The 16,236-nt window shown below is 40.1% G+C and overlaps 3 long non-coding RNA genes across 3 annotated transcripts; 1 reads left to right on the forward strand and 2 right to left on the reverse strand.

Annotated features, from left to right (window-relative positions):
* Window positions 1-10,652: 10,652 nt before the first annotated feature.
* LOC114137686 (uncharacterized) lies at window positions 10,653-12,958 on the reverse strand. The gene is made up of 3 exons (XR_003594064.1): window positions 12,847-12,958; window positions 11,901-12,090; window positions 10,653-11,817 (listed from the first exon to the last, which is right to left on the reverse strand). It is a non-coding gene; the product is annotated as an uncharacterized LOC114137686 (long non-coding RNA).
* LOC114137685 (uncharacterized) lies at window positions 12,814-13,844 on the forward strand. Its single transcript, XR_003594063.1, has 4 exons — window positions 12,814-12,938; window positions 13,016-13,108; window positions 13,185-13,296; window positions 13,636-13,844. It is a non-coding gene; the product is annotated as an uncharacterized LOC114137685 (long non-coding RNA).
* A 9-nt stretch (window positions 13,845-13,853) lies between these two features.
* LOC114137687 (uncharacterized) lies at window positions 13,854-16,236 on the reverse strand. Its single transcript, XR_003594065.1, has 2 exons — window positions 16,126-16,236; window positions 13,854-14,912 (listed from the first exon to the last, which is right to left on the reverse strand). It is a non-coding gene; the product is annotated as an uncharacterized LOC114137687 (long non-coding RNA).

Raw genomic sequence — 16,236 nt, forward strand, 5'->3', positions numbered from 1 at the left:
CCTGGTACTGGTGAGAGCAGTTGAACACCAGCCTGTCCTTGTTATTATGGTTCACCATATGATGAGGAATGAACCACGACTCCCCCTCTGATGCAGTGTCTTGAGGGCCCAACTTCCCCACACTACCGGCCTGGACCAGCTTCCGGATCTCCTCCTGGTATGTGTTAGCCATTGTTGGGTTCTTACTCAATCTTCTCTCATTGCTCCGTAAGTTGAACATCACTGATTCAGGAGAGGCTTTGAGGACAGGCATGGTTTTCTTCCATAGCAGTGGTGTAGCGTAACGGAGAATCCCATCAACATACACCCGTTCGGTCCTCTTCTCCAACAGGTCTACAGCTTCTTGGTCCAACTTGGAACGAGTTACGGTCTTCTCTTTCTGGTAGGGAAGAACGTCAGCCTGCCAGAGTTTCTCCACATTCCTCAGCAGCTCCGCATTAGCGGGGGGAGCAGATGTAAGCAAACACTGGGAGTGTTGGAGACCACTGTGCTCTGTTCTCATTGGTCCCTGGAGAGCCCATCCAAGCCTCGTTCTGACTGCAGCTGGTGCTCCCGATGGACCCAACCGAACCGGTTCAATGGGAGTAATGAGGTGAGGGTTGTCAGTCCCAATGAGGATCAGAGGCTGCACATTCTTGAAAGGATGTAGAGGCAGATCGGACAGATACTTGAACTGTTTCTGGAGTCTGTCGATCGGGTACGACTGTTCTGCCAGGACCAGGCGATCGGCCGTAAAGGCTCCATTCACCGCGAAGCGGCGGCGCTTGCTGAAGGAAGGAGATATCTGAAAGGAAACAGAAGCACCTCTCATGGTCTGAATGTCCTGCCTTATGGTTCTCAGATTCTGAGTCTCTGGGGTGCCCTGCAGACCAAGCTTGTGTGCAGCAGGAGCCAGGAGCATGGTACGTTCAGAACCATCATCGAGTAAGGCATAGGTTTTGAGGCTCTGTTTCCCATGATGCAAGGTGACCTGGACCACCTTCAGCAGAACTCTGCCGTACACCAGCGGTCGGCCCAAATACAGCTGGTCAGTGGTGCTGATGAGGCAACTCTCCTCTCTAGTGGTGTCTTTAGTGTCTCTGGTGTTCACATCGTGAAGCACCTGAAGATGTTTCCCCTGACACAGGTTACAGGGTTTCCGAAGATCACACTGGGCTGCATGGTGAGATCTCGCACAGCGCCAGCATCTGTCGTGATCCTTTATCCACTGCGATAGTTGGTCCTTAGACAACCTTTGAATGCCCGTGCATTGGCTGAGGTAATGTTCATTACTTTCACAGTATGGGCAATAACGATTCGATTTGATGCCCGTGCTCCCCGAAGCCCTGGAAACAGAACCATCCTTGGTGCCATGCAGCACCGTCGTGGCCCTCTTCTTCTGATGTCCTGCTTTGTCTTTATTTCCTGCTCCGGAATCATAATTGTCCGAATTATGACACCAGGTCTCGTACTGGAGCCATTCAGCGAAATCCACTAACGTGTAGACTGCATTGGGATGGCGGAACATGGCTCGACGGAAGTCTGCACGCTGCTCTGCAGGTAGTTTACTCAGCAAACGGGCCACATGAGATCCGCATCTCAGCTCAGCATCACCCTCTGGACCCAAAGTCCTGAGCAACCCGACCAGAGACTGAACTTCGAGAGCGAACCTCTCAAACGCCACCGAGTCACCTCGGCGGACGTCTGGAGCATCCATTACACCGGCAATCCTGTTCAATGCCATCTGGTGTGGCTGGCCAAATTTCTCACTTAGAGCCCTCATAGTGTCTGAGTATGGGGTGGCGGAGTTCAAATAAGAGTCTGCTATGAGTTTAGCTTCTTCGAGTTTGAGGTGATCCACCAGGATCTGGTACTTGAACAGCTCTGTCCCTTCTGGTGGTAATAGATTAATCAACGCTATCTTTAACCGAGCAAAGTCCCTGGGATCTCGTCTAGTGAAGTAGGGGATGCTTGGCCTAGGACCTTGATAGGTTTGTTCTGTGATAACTGGCAACATCGAAGGAGAATACAAACTCGTTGGTCGAGCCGGGCCTCCTGGCCTCAATGATCCCCGACGATCTATCTGCATCTTTTCTTGTGTGGGGACAGATCTCATGAACCGTGGCTTTCCGCCCTGTGGTGCCATGGTCCGATTCTTTATGAGTTGTAGATCACTCATCAGCTTTTCCAACATGACCGAGACAGGCTGGGTTGATGGAGAAGGTTCACCCTCCTCCTCTGTCTCGGGCCACGGTGGAGGTTCAGGCCATTCCTCCTCACCCTCCTCACCGTGACTCCACCATGTCGAAGGAGGAGGCGGGGCGTATGTCGGTGATGGGATTTCAAACCGCTGCTGTGAAGTAGCCGTACTCTGTGGCATATATCCCATTCTCCTCCTCATTTCTTCCTTTAAATCCCTGAGTTCGGCTAACTCATAACGTACTTCTTCTTTAGCCCGCTCATATTCGATTTCTTTCATCTTTAACTGCTCCAGCTCCGAGTGGTATGGTGCGAAGCTCTGCTGCTGCTGCCTGTGATGTGGAGAGCCAGTAGAATAATCTCTGTTATCCTCTTCTGCCAAGCTCTTCCGCCGCTGCGGTTCGGTAAGCTTCTGTTCGGGGTAACCAACCCACTCATCTACCGTGTTGTCCCACTGCTTACTGGGCCATCCGGCTGCGGTAGATGGGGGTCTGAGGGGTGTCATCTTGGCAGCTCCCTCCTCCGACGATGAATACGAGCTATCCCCACATCTAGGCTCAGCTCGCACACCTCGATAATCAAACAGAGGCTGAAACCGGTGTTCCTGGTTGTTGGTTTCATAATCCTGTAAATACGAAGGCGGGCGGGTTCGCCGCTTTGGTCTCGTCGTTGCTTCACGGCTGAACTGCATGCTGAAACAGTGGTAAGTGTCCCGCTCCGGCTCGAAGGACCATAAATTGTAGCGAAGGTTCTATGTTCGAAACTTGAGGCTGGTGGAATGTTACACTCGCCACTGTGTGTCGATCAGGACAAACTGAGGAGGGGATTTCCTACTTGTGAAGCTCTCTTTATTTGGTTATTACAACAGTAGTACAGGCTTGGAGTTGGAGGTGTTGATGTGGAGGTGAGGTGATGTGGTCTAAATCACAACAGAAATAAAGCCCACGTTAATTCACTGTACACATTATCAGGTACAAGTTGCTGCAGTGACATCTGCTGGCCACAAACTAACCACACGTATATTGAATGCTACAACCGATAGCTAACAGGCTAACCCACGTGGAGTTAGTAAAAGGTCGCATTAAACCGGCGACTCTTATGCATAAAACATCAACATGTAATACAGACGGAACTACTAAATTAACTGCCTTGATACATATAACAGCAATTACTTACAGTGAGTCAAGAACGCACATCGACCTCATCCGAAACGGTAAGCAGCAGCTGCGTGTCTCCGTTCCCAGAGCTATAATGCTTCGGCAGCTGCTGAATGTGCAATAACGCACTCGCCACCGGGTGGCGCACCTCCCTCTCCCAGTCCAAAGTAATAAACACCCGAACCTTTGTAACAGGCTCCAAATATGAAACACATTTCAATAGTAATTCTTCATTTCTGATCAGAACAAGATTAAAAAGAAAATAGTGGTTAAACTCACCTCTGGATCATTCTGCCAATCAGCCAAATTAAAAATGACTTTTTAATACACCATAAATACTTTTGCTATAAATAAAAAAAATAGTTAAACTTGAGTTATAAAAATAATTAGCACTTGGATCAGAATTCAGGTTAAAAAAGAGCAAGAAACAATTAGTACATGTTATCCATCCATCCATCCATCCATCCATGTTCTGTCCACCCTTGTCCCTAACGGGGTCGGGAGGGTTGCTGGCGCCCATCTCCAGCTACGCTCCGGGCGAGAGGCGGGGCACACCCTGGACAGGTCGCCAGTCTGTCGCAGGGACATGTTATCCTTCTATTTTTTTATTTATTTTTTTTTTTTTTTACAGTTTTTTAGCATTTTGTAGGGTACAGCCAGTGAGGATCAAAACCACAGCCCTGATTCAGTGTGCAGCTGAAAGGAAATATAAGGTTGTCACTATCCAATACTTTAAATAGAATCTGATGAAGAAAAATAAAAAGAGTTGACAAAGGTAAAAGAGGAATATTCTAATAAATATGCTCAGTTTCAAAAGAATTTTAACATTTCTTTTATTCTGTGGCAAGTACAAGAAGTTTTCTTGTTGCACTCTAAAAATTTGGGACTTGAAATATTTTGATTCTCAGCCATTTGTCAGATTAAATCCATTTTTATTGTTAAAATATTCCTTTGTACATGTACAAAAAGAAAGAGACAGTGTTTGTGTGTAGCAGAGTGTGGAGTAAAAAACTAATTTTCCTGGAGACACTGACCTGTAGACTCATTTCATCACTTATTGAAGCAGGACGGCACTTTCTTAACTTTATAAATGTTTGTAACTTTTAAAATAGTTTTCTTTGTGTGTTTAGCCTTCATGTTTTCACTTGGAAAATTTTCGTTGACATTTAATGTGTAAAGGTGTAAACCTTGTGAGCTGGTTGATTAGTGCTGTTTTAATTTTATTCAACTAATTCTTTTTAAAAGTGTTTTGTGGGGAAGAAAACCAAGCTAAACTATACTAAGAAAAAAATACACCTAACTTCCCAGGACATTTTTGTACAGAAGATGATTAGGGCCACAAAACAAAAACAAATTCAGACTTTTGTTTTCTGAATTCTGTTTTTGTTTCTTGTTCTTTCATAATGGGCTCTTTGCACCTCAGCTTCCGCATTCGGGGAAAAGTGGCTCAATCTTTTCCGATCTATTGAAAAAGGCTCTTTACACTCAGTATTTGCAGGGCTTGTCCAAGGTAACAATTAATGATGTACATCGATCCAAAGCTCCAACAAGTAAGCTGGAGAAAGGTTTTAAGATGTTCGCCTCGTTATACACAGATAGGAAGGTGAGTTTTACTTTCTTTAAACTTTGTGGCTAACATTAGCTTTAGCTTATGCTAGACATTTTTCTTGTAAAAATGTGCTATTTAAGTATCTAAACATTTTTCATCATTCATTAACGGACAATGTTTTTACCTTGTTTTCAAGTATATTACATACGTTTATTGTCGTTAGTGTCAGAGACCAAGTAACGGGGATTTTACGGTTCAGGCTTTTTGCTTCTGAAGCCTGAGGAACAACAAGCCCATAGCTTAACAGTAGAGCAGCTCTGGTGTCAGAGTTCTAGTTCAGCTGACTGTTCAGGTTCAGAGTTGTTGCTTTTAGAAAAATATGTCCGTGTTCCTTAAGGTCTCCGTGTTATTTCACTTTATTAGTTTTGCGTGTTTCTTGTGAAGCAGGACGGTGTTTACAGCAGTGTGTACATGCGGATCAGTTGCTCGGCTGTCTGGCTCTGGTCTGCTCTCTCGTTCCCATAAACTCTCTTTCAGGCTGAATACAGAAGTGATTCCATGGAAATAACACATGAGGCTCCTTTACCTTCTTCTTTAGGCTGAAGAAGTTGATCCAGAGTGAAGTGAAGGCTGTAAACTTTGCTGTGCAGCGTTAGCTTTAACTGGTAGCAACGAATATTTACTACAAGCCACCATCTTCTTAATTCAGGTTCACTTGGAAATCCATGAAAACTTAAAAGCCCATTATATTAGGAAGACAGCAATGTTCATAGTATTGTTTTATTTGCGTCTGAAATAAGACTTTGTCTTTTTTAGCTGTCATGGTAACTCAAAGCGGAAAAAAGAGAGCCGCATTTGCGCATGCGGTTGTGACGTCAGCGCGGCAGGTGCAAAGAGCCCATTGAGAAGCTGGCCGCTCCCAAGTTTCCATGTCCATAAAAGTCAGGATTCTGATATTGAAGTCAGGATTCTGAGAGAAAAAAGTCATAATTCATTTTCTTTGCCCTATTACTGTTCTCTAGTTTTAATTTATTTGAACTCTTTCAGATTAACTGTTTAACTTATTCATGCCAATTCAACAGATCCGGTACAATCACATTTTACTTCTCTCAGTTTAGTTAAGATGACTAAAACAAAAAAAATTACTTACTTCTTTATCAGTAATGATTACAAAATTCTCTGTTTAATGAATTCAGCAACCAATATACATCATATTTACAGTTCAAACAATCGAATTACACCACCAATCACCAGAGGGGGCAGTAGAGCTGAATCAGGGAGCTCAACCTCCTTAATCTACTGTATGTATGCTGCTGTTCGTGTGACTGTTTAAGTTAGATTGAAAATATAAAGCCAGTCAGTATTGCATATATTTCTTAAACCAACTAGAGAAAATGTTTTTTTTCTCACACGATTATTTTCTCAAGAGAGCTCTAATTTACTGCTGGATTCTATGTAAGTAAATGGTTTGTAAATGTCTTCATGTTGCATTTATTTTCATCTTTTATTTTCTTCAACTACTACAATAGTAAAATGTTGTTTCATAGGAAGTGTTGTAATGATTTTGGTAAAGATTTTCTTTTGTAGAAAAATGTAAATAAATTCTTAATAAATTTGAGTGGCTGCTCATTGGGGAAAATGCACAGGAACACACAGGAATATCAATGAGTAATTAAAATCTGGACAAGATTAGGATGTGAGGGGTTAATTTAGTGAAAGTCCTAGCATCTGTGCCAAGAACCCAGAACCATCCGCCTGGAAAAGAGGGTCAGTGGTGTGGGAAACCATACCAACCAGACCCAAAGGTATGGGCTCCCTCCCAGACTGGCGTTATCCAGTGGTTTCAGCAGCTGACGCTGAATGGACTACACTGTGGCCAGTGTGAGGTTTGGCACAGGGCTGTTTCAGTTGTTGAGCTCAGCTCTTTGGTTCCAGGGTAACTCTGTGTCTTTGGGAGCAGTTCGGAGATGCTCCCCTTCAGGTCCAACATCATTGGTCCTGCTGCCATCTTCAAAGACATTAACTATAGAGATATTAGGGTCATCCTTCAATCATAATTTATGACAGGTTATGAATATGAATATGAAAATGGGGAAGGGGAAGGGGGTTAGGGAGGGTTTATATGCTAATGAGTTCCACACCTCTTCACACAGCTCTCATTGTGTCTCACTGTGTCTGAAAGACACCTGTCTCCTACTCTTCCTGGCTCTAATCAAGTTGCATCCTCTATTCTCTCTGTGTCTACATACAGTGTCTGAAAAAACACCTACTGTTCTTTAGGGGTCTATTCGAGTTGCATCCTCTCCCCCCATTCTTTGTACTGTGTCTGAAAGACACCTACTATTCTTCCTGGCTCTAATCGAGTTACCTCCTTAACTCTCTCTTGTTTGTACTCAGCCTGAAAAACAAGGTTTTAGTTGCAGAGTTACTTCAATTCTCTCTGGGTATTTTTTTATTGTAATTTTAGATTTAACTTTAAACTTAAGAATCCAACATCAGAGTCTAACTTTAGATGTACCCTAAAATATAAAACCAGAGTTACTTCTTGCAGTTTTACTGGATGTGGAATACTCCCTTTCCAGAATTTATCCTCGCATCATTGTGAATGCTACTTTCATTCAGTCTTTTTACTGCTGTTGAATCAACACTGATCTGCCCGCTGCTTCATACTGTCTCCAAAATAATAAAGGTTGGTTCAATTAAATTTCAAACTCTAAGATTTTTTTAAAGAGTTTTAAAGAGTGTGATACATTTCAGTAAAAGTTCCTAATCTGTAAATGTATTTCTTAAGAAAGTGTTAAGGCAGTAAACAGGCTTAGGTGAGGCTACTCAAATTCAATTTTCTCCAAAGTTAAAAGTTTTTTACACTACACAACCATGTTCCAAGAGTTGCTCACATTATGGTGAATTGTTTTGTTACCTTTAAAATTATCTACAACTTTTGTTCCTTGGTTCTAATGATGCTATCTGTTCACTAATGTTCTCTAACAAATACAATAGACTTCTAGTTGCTCATAAGGGTTCCATTACTATAGCTTAGAAATGATCAATGCAAATCATCCGTATGCACTAAAAAAGATCATATCAGTCAGATTAAGTAAAATATCATCATACTCAAAGTAATCAAAAATATTAATATTTTTTCTAACAGCTAATTTCTCCTTTTCAGGGAACCTAAACTGTATGAAAGGAATGATTGAAATATACTAATGTAACAGTGTTTAGGTTTAGGTTGTAGAATCCCACTTGTATCAGTGCAATGGGGAACTAGCGCCCCCCTCTCTGTGTGGGTGGTTATATGTTGCTGGTCTCTGTACTCGGTGCCAGTCTGTGAAAGCTGCACTAGAGGTGAGTTGCATTCTTCAGCACACAGTAGAAAAGTGTTAGCAACATAATAAAATATAATTTTTATTAACTTAGACAAATAGTGTGTAATGAATATTTACTACATATGTGCCTGACTCCAATTTTTGTACTTTTGGTTTTGTTAATATTATAAAACACTTCATGTGCTAAGTTAAAAGCTCTGTTGTAGTGTGCTGAGTGAAGCTGAGCCTTTGCACTGATTCGAACCCCAATATGTTCTCATTCAGGAAATAAACTGCCTGATCACCCAGAAACTTTATTTAAAAAACTACACAACGCAGTTGAGTAGTTACTTGGACCGGCCTGGTACAGTGGAGTGAAGCAGAACCCGGTTACACTAAGAAAATATTTAATTTGCAGAATCCTGATAATAAAACTTCAATTGTGAACTGAATGATTAGATTGCCTCTAGACACAAAGGCATCGATTTTATGGAGCTTCAGTTGTGACCATTAATAGTAATATCACTTTTATCCTAACCCTAACCTTCCTCAAATAAAAGTAGAAGATGCAAAACTTATTGCAAACACTGATGCTGCACTCTGTCACTATCACACCACATGATACTACTACTACATCAAGCTATGAAAAAAATCATCCAAAAAAACAACATGAAGCAGGTAAAATACAATAATTATACCTACATTTTTAAAAATTATTCTAAAACTATATAATTGTTGAAAATGTAGCTTTCCTGTAAATCTAAATTGTGGTACTTTTATTTGAGGAATATCACTTTAATTATTTAGATAAAAGTGCTGCAGAAGACTGTCAACATAATAGGCAAAAGAGTATCTTCACTTCAAAGCTTCTCCAGCTCTGCTGCAATAAGGAACAATGAGAGCTTTATAGCTAGAATCCTTGCATAATTTGTGACTTGTTATGTCAATACTATGTTGCAGGAAAATGCATACAATTATTACTCAATTACCAAGAGTATCAAATCGTTTAAGGAGTATTGATTTCATTCAGAACATAAAGGATTACAAAGGATTTCAAGCTGAAAAAAAACCAAGAAAAATAACCAAACTGAAATCTTGTTTTCCCATGTTTTTTGTCATGACTTTATGGTGATTCTTTTAGATTTTGTTTAATGTGAATTATGTTTTACAGGATATTGTGACTTATGTCTTTGAAAATTGCTTCATAAATAAAACCTTAATCGCTACTTAGTTGTAAGACCACAGTTTCTGAGAACAGTTTCATATAATTGCAACTGATGACCTTTACCTGTTCAGAAACCGGCCTACGATATATGGAAAATTACTGGAATAAATTGTACAATTTCTTAGTTTTGCCTCAAAAATTAACTTTTGATGCTACAAAAAAAAAACAATCCTTGCTTTCATCAACCCATAAAACATTGCATCATTTCTCTTAAGTCCAGTCACCTTCCTTAATTCAATTTACAATTTACAATATCAAGGCAATTTACAAAAAAAGTAATTTCCATTCTCTTTATCAAATAGTACAGTAATTTAAATGTATTATTTAAGTCAGTAAAAAAAAGTTATTCGAGTTAAAAATGCAGATTGCATCACTTCACTTGTTTATATGTTTCCCCCTCTTCAAATGACTTTTACTCTGTAATGATCAATTTTATCCATATTTTCAGGGGAAGCCTGTGGAACCAACATTTACATTTGCTGCATTCTTTCTTTTTTACTTTCTTTCTGAGACTAGGACCACCACAAAATGAATAACCTCACTGACTGAACTGTAAAATGGAAAAAAGTCATTAAGTTAATCATTCAGTTACTGAGAATCAGCACAAAATTTACCCTTCCCATCTTTAAGATGATCCATCACTGCTGAATCCGTGGTGTTGGCATCACTTTATTACAAATGGGGCCTTGGCGAAAATTCAAACTGGGAGACTTGACCAGCTTCACCACATCATCTAATCACTACGCCCGACCGCAGCCAATCCGGACCGGAGCTTCACGCCGCTCCAGCCAATCATCGTCCAAAGATACCTTCAAAAGTTCAAGCTACCCTGGGTCTTCCTGCTCGTCAGCCGTGCTTCGATCCACCTCCTCCCCATCTCCACCTTCACCATGAGGGACGTCCTCCATGATCCCTTGTGCTCTCCCTCTCCAAGCTCTGCTCCACCACCAGTTTCGGTCCCGGGGGGAAGACTATCCCGAGCTCGCCGAGCAGACCGCCTGCTCATGGCGATCCTCGGCTCACGGTCTTCTGCAGGGTCCGAGCGCCAAAGAAATTGTACCATTAAATTTTTTTAACTGCTATTTTCTTCTCTGTGTGAGTCTCTCCAGATTGAAATGACAGTAAATAAATTGACATGTAGAAATATAATTCTACCAAGATAGAACTTGATCCAAATTACTGGACACAACTGAAGCTCCATAAAATCTTGTAATAAAAGTCACATTAAGACACAATCAGAACCACAAAACCATCCTCCAGCTTTTATTATGTCAAAGTTTTAACAAGAAAGAATAACACGGACTGCAACCAGTAACACTGTTTCTTTATAAGTCACAACAGTTGGAAGAGTACATTTTATCTTTAGGGTTTTATGTAACACCATACTAATAAGCTACATTATTGTTGGTAAATAATATCACACTGAACACAAATCCTAATCATCAATCACTACTGGATCTGCTGCTCTCTTCCTCTGCAGCCCCCAGATTAACAGGAACAACTGATGTTTGTCTGTAGTTTAGCATTTTAACACTATGCCATTTCTACTCAAGCAGACCAAAAGGTTTTGAACAGTGCAACTATGTCAAATAATGACATGATGTATCTTTACTGTATGTAATAAATATATTCCTGCTGTTGTAGGCAGAAAAAAAAAGAAATTTTGCTGAGAATACTATTTTGTATGAGTTTAAAATATTGTTTTCCATGGAAAAGTCTTGACCAAATAGCTTATTCACATGTCTTTTAATGTCAAGATATTCTTTGCTATATAACTTATGTACAACTAAATACATTTTAAAAAGGCATTCAAAAACAAAATTGAACGATATAATTAAATTTTAGGATTGCAATACTTAAACCATACAATTTAACTTCACGTGTCTTTTATATGTTGCAGTAATTGAATCTTTTGAGACAATTGGTTTGCATAAATTTAAGTAAATACAACCTATTTTCCTGTTTAGCTAGCAATTTGCCAGTCTGAACTTGTGGACAATGTCTTGACTCAGTCACATCTTCTATGCTGCATCTCCTGTACTCCGATATTCTACTACATCCACTCAGTGAATGTTTTGCTTGCTGATCTTCATCATGCTTTGAATGTAGCACCTGTTTGCTCTAAGGCAAAAATTTGGTAAGGTTAAATCTAGTCTGCTAAAGAAAGTCATTATCCAATGTGCGAAATCCCTTGGGGTAGTCAACTTTCTTGTTTGTTCAGATCTTGTCATTTCTATAGTATGATCACTAATTAACTATCAATTCTTCATTCCACTTCAGTAGAGGTGGAGAGGGAATCGGGCAACCAGTGGGTAAAATCCACGGCGTCACGAAGGTAAACCAGAAAGCTAAGAACTCGGGCTACACAGTGGTTAAATCCAAGGCATCACAAGAAAACACCTGAGGGAGAGGCAACAGGAATATATTACTTGAAATAATCTCAGAGAAAACACAGAAAGCTACCTCAGAGGGGCGCAGAGTACCGTAACTGGCAAACACTCAGGCGCTCAAGTGCTGGCAGCCCACTCCTCATATACTCCTAGATGATGAGGTGATTGAACACAGGTTCGCTGACACCAATCAGCAGGCAAGCCCTTCAAGTAGTGCAGCCTCTAGGCACCATCTACTGGAGTGGTTCCCAAAGTGTGGGGGCCCTAAGGGGGAGCAATACCACTGCAGGGGGTATGGATGAATGAAAAATAAAACAAAAATAAAAGTGTTTCACTGTAAAGATAGTTTTGTAGTTTGTTTTGTTGCAACCTGAAGTGTGAAATAAACTTCAGTGGAGTTTGAAAACAAAATATGTGTATAGGTTTATGTCTGGTTGAACGATGTGTGCCCAGTTGGGGTTTTTTTTATCTTTTTTTCTGGGGGGGGGGTATTGTAATCCATAGGGGGGCCCAGAAAATCTTTGGGAACCACTGATCTAGTGAATGACGAGGGAAGCAGCAGACAAACAGAAAATCCCCACAAAGAGCCAAAATCCCAGTTCCCAACAGTAGGTGTCTTTCAGACACAGAGAGAATAGAGGACACAACTTGATTAGATGCAAGTTGATTAGACTGAAGAAGAGTAGGTGTCTTTCAGACACAGTACAGACAATGAGAGGTGTGTGAAGAGGTGTGAAACCCGTCCCTCACTCCCCTGACCCCTCCCCCTATTTTCATATTCATATTCATAACCTGTCATAAATTATGATTGGATGGTGTACTAATATCTCTAACTATTAACCAGATTTTTTGAAGTACACTTTTGCTAAAGCCTTAATTTGGTGACAGAAGTGTAAGTAGGTAAAATGGATGAACTTACTGTTGGTTGCAGCTTCTAGAAAAGTACAATGAAGAGAAAGTCTTATGAACAATTCAGTCTCACCAGCTAAGGTGAGGGTGACATTCTTAAAATAGTTTAGAGACGCGCCCATTTTCATACCTGTTTGTCCGGTACGTGTGAACTCCAAAACCTCGGAGAGCCCATCACAATCAGATCTGCTGACAACTTCCAGCTAATGCGCTTCACTTCAGGTGAGCTTTCATTTCAATCTTCTGTTTTTGATTATCATAAACCAGTTGGGTCCCACTGATTGTCCGTGTCCTCTCAGAGAAAATGAAAGCCCAGGTTCTGTTGCTGCTCCTCGTTGTTGTTGTTGTCAGGGTTGAGTTGATGTCCGTCCGTTCTCATGGGGACTCACCAGGTACAGTCCTTATACCATAATTCGAACGAAACTTGAGGGTTATTACTGAAACTCTTGTGTGATCTCGGTGTCTTAGTTATTCCAGAAGACGTGGCCCTTGCAGAAATGAGAGGGAAACAGGGAGAAGTGAAGGCTGCGCCCCCTGAACCAATCACTGAACGTTTCTCAAAATCTTAAAAGTTTTCTCAGTGAGTGTAAAAATGATCACTTTCTTTCACTTTCATTTTCTTTCCAAAACATTTCAAACACTCACAAAAAATGTTTCTCCCTTCCAGATTTTGTGGTGATTTTTTTTATTAATGTTTCAGATCATCAAACAGGTTTTCACTTAGCAGTTAAAGATAACCTGATAATGATTATTTTATTATGGAGTGAAAGCTGTGCACACCAACCTGGTCCTATGTGAAAAAGCATGAATCTAGACCTAACAACTAAAGAATTTGGTTATAATTTCCAACTGTAAGCTACTTGAAAATGTGTTATGGTTTTGCTGAAATGTGTTTGTGCTTATTTTCTTCTCGTTGCAGGAGTGAAGAAATGGAGGGAGAAAAGAGAGTAAAGAAAGTCTTTCCATTTTTGCACCTAATTACTTGCCAAAGCTGTTCATGTGCTCATTATGTCTAAGAAAGATGTTCCTCTAATTTGATAAAAATATGCAAAAACATTGTCTTAAAACATGTTCCTACAAAGATTGCATTGCACTTAACTAAAATATCATTAAAAAATAAAATGTTAATCTTAGAAATCTACTTCTGTTTCTTGGAAAGGAAAGGTTTGAATGATGGAGGGTGCAGCAGCCTGAATTTTTTTTTCTTTATGTAAGATATTACTTATATGGATATTAGAATGAATTATGAGTTAGTTAATGAGGTCAGATCAGAAAATTCCTGCTCGACTGCAGGAGGGAGTGGTAATTTGTAAAAACACACAGTCAACCGAATAGTGCAAAATTAGTGAAATTTATTAATGAATATTTACAACAATATATACAGAGAAGTACTTCAAATAGTCCATGAAATCCTAGAAATGTTTTTTTCCCCTTTATCCAAGGCAACATTTAACAATTCATCTCTTTGATGGAAGTGATCAGGATGATGGAAAAGGATCCAATTCAGTCCAGTCCAGAGTAAGAATGAAAGTGTGGCTGTGGGTTTGAATATCTCTCACCAGACTGGAAGGAGTTGAAGGGATGTGACGTTTCTCTTGATTCAATGTGTGGTTAGCTCGCTAGTCTGGTCTGCTTGGAACAGACAGGAGCAGATCCTCTCTCCTGGTCTAGAACAAGATCTGGAATAGGATCTTCAACAGGAACCTGGCTTGTGTAAAACAGACCTGATAATTAATAACCCTGCATCTTATCAACATCAAAAATCATTCTATTAATATAATCTATACATGTACATGTTATGGAGGGGGAACAGGTTATTTCAGGTGGCTAAAATATATGGTTCACCCTCCTTTAACTTTGGCAAATAATGATCAAATGTCACCAAATCCACAGGATTTGTTGCTGATGATGAGAGGAATAAACACATTTAAAGACTTGCTGGTAAATTAATTTGTTCCCATTTTATGGAGGGGGAACAAATTATTTCAGACAGCCGAAATATCTACAACTTTACGAAATATAGAGCAATTGTTTACAAATTTATTTATTTTACAATTTTGTTAGCTGCCGATTAAACTGAAAGTTACAACCTTAACATGATTATATGAGTTGTTTTTACCGATGCACTGGGGCAGGGGTGTCAAACTCCAGTCCTCCAGGGTCCTGCAACTTTTAGATGTGCCTCTGCTGCACCACCTGAATAGAATAATTAGGTCATTAAGGCTCTGGAGAACTGATCTACACAAGGAGGAGGTGATTAAGTCATTTCATTCCAGCGTTTTGTACCTGTGGCACATCTAAAACCTGCAGGACAGCGGCCCTCGAGGACTGGACTTTCAGACCTGTGCACTAGGGGCATCAAGGATAAAAGGGGCAGGGGCTCAAGCCCTCTTTACCCCCCCCCATCCTTCTCTGCACCTGCCTGTCACTTACCATGATATTATATTTTCGCTACACTGCACAAAGACTGATGAATGTTTCAGATCATCAAACATGTTTTATTCTAGACAAATATAACCCGAATAAATACTGTAACGGATAGTAGACTAAAGTAAATTAAGAATTTTCTAAATTAAGTATGATGCAGATTGTTTATGGATGTTTGTCAGTTTTGATTAGCATTTTTTTGTTGTTGTTTTGTTTTGTTTAATGGTATTTTCACTTTGTAATGTTTTGGGGTTTTTGGTTGTACCTCGTGGGCTGCCGTAACTAATGAGGGCAGGCCCTTTAAAGGTTGGTAGAATCGTCGTGTCAATCAATGACTTGAACTGTCAAGCTGAGTAGCATGAAGAAATCAACACTTAAGTGTTCCCCAGTGAAAGCAGCGAGGTACGTTTTGTTTTGTTGTTTGTATTGTAAGTTTATGTTTGTATTCTAATATTTGTATATGTTTTAGTTTTCACGGTGACTGTGGTGACTGTGATGATTCTGAATCACCCGAAGAAAATAAAAACGCTAAATTCACCCGTCGAGACTGGCTGGTTAATTCAACTGCTGGGGAGCTGCTACAAATACAAAAAGCAAACTAAGTCACAGTTGCGTACTGTGTGTTTAAATGTTAGTGACAATATGTTTTATTTCATTGATAAATTCTTAAGTTAATATTTATTAATTATATGTTAATTCCACAGTAAATACACTTAACAGTGAGTTAACAGGCTGAATGAAAATACGCTTGACGTAGTAATATCACTATGTTTCACTTTAAAACGGAAATTCAAGTACGGGTAGTTGTATTTACCCTGCCTTCTAGTGGTCGTTGTGTTAAATTGCATGTTTACATTGCATTCAAAAATATGTTAATATTTCACAGAAATTAAGAAATATTTCTATATATTTTGGATAACAGTATGTGCTAGCTAATTAGAGAAAAAAACATTTCCATGTACTTAAGAAAGTTGTCTCTCACCAGGCTGCTATACGATCCGTGCACCGACCCCTAGCAGAATGTCAACCGTCATATGCGGCTTGCCTCTCGGAAAGTAACACCCTCTTTTAGCCGGTGCCGTCCAAAGGAACC

Source organism: Xiphophorus couchianus, chromosome 22 (genome assembly GCF_001444195.1).
Source record: "Xiphophorus couchianus chromosome 22, X_couchianus-1.0, whole genome shotgun sequence".
NCBI classification, from domain to species: domain Eukaryota; kingdom Metazoa; phylum Chordata; class Actinopteri; order Cyprinodontiformes; family Poeciliidae; genus Xiphophorus; species Xiphophorus couchianus.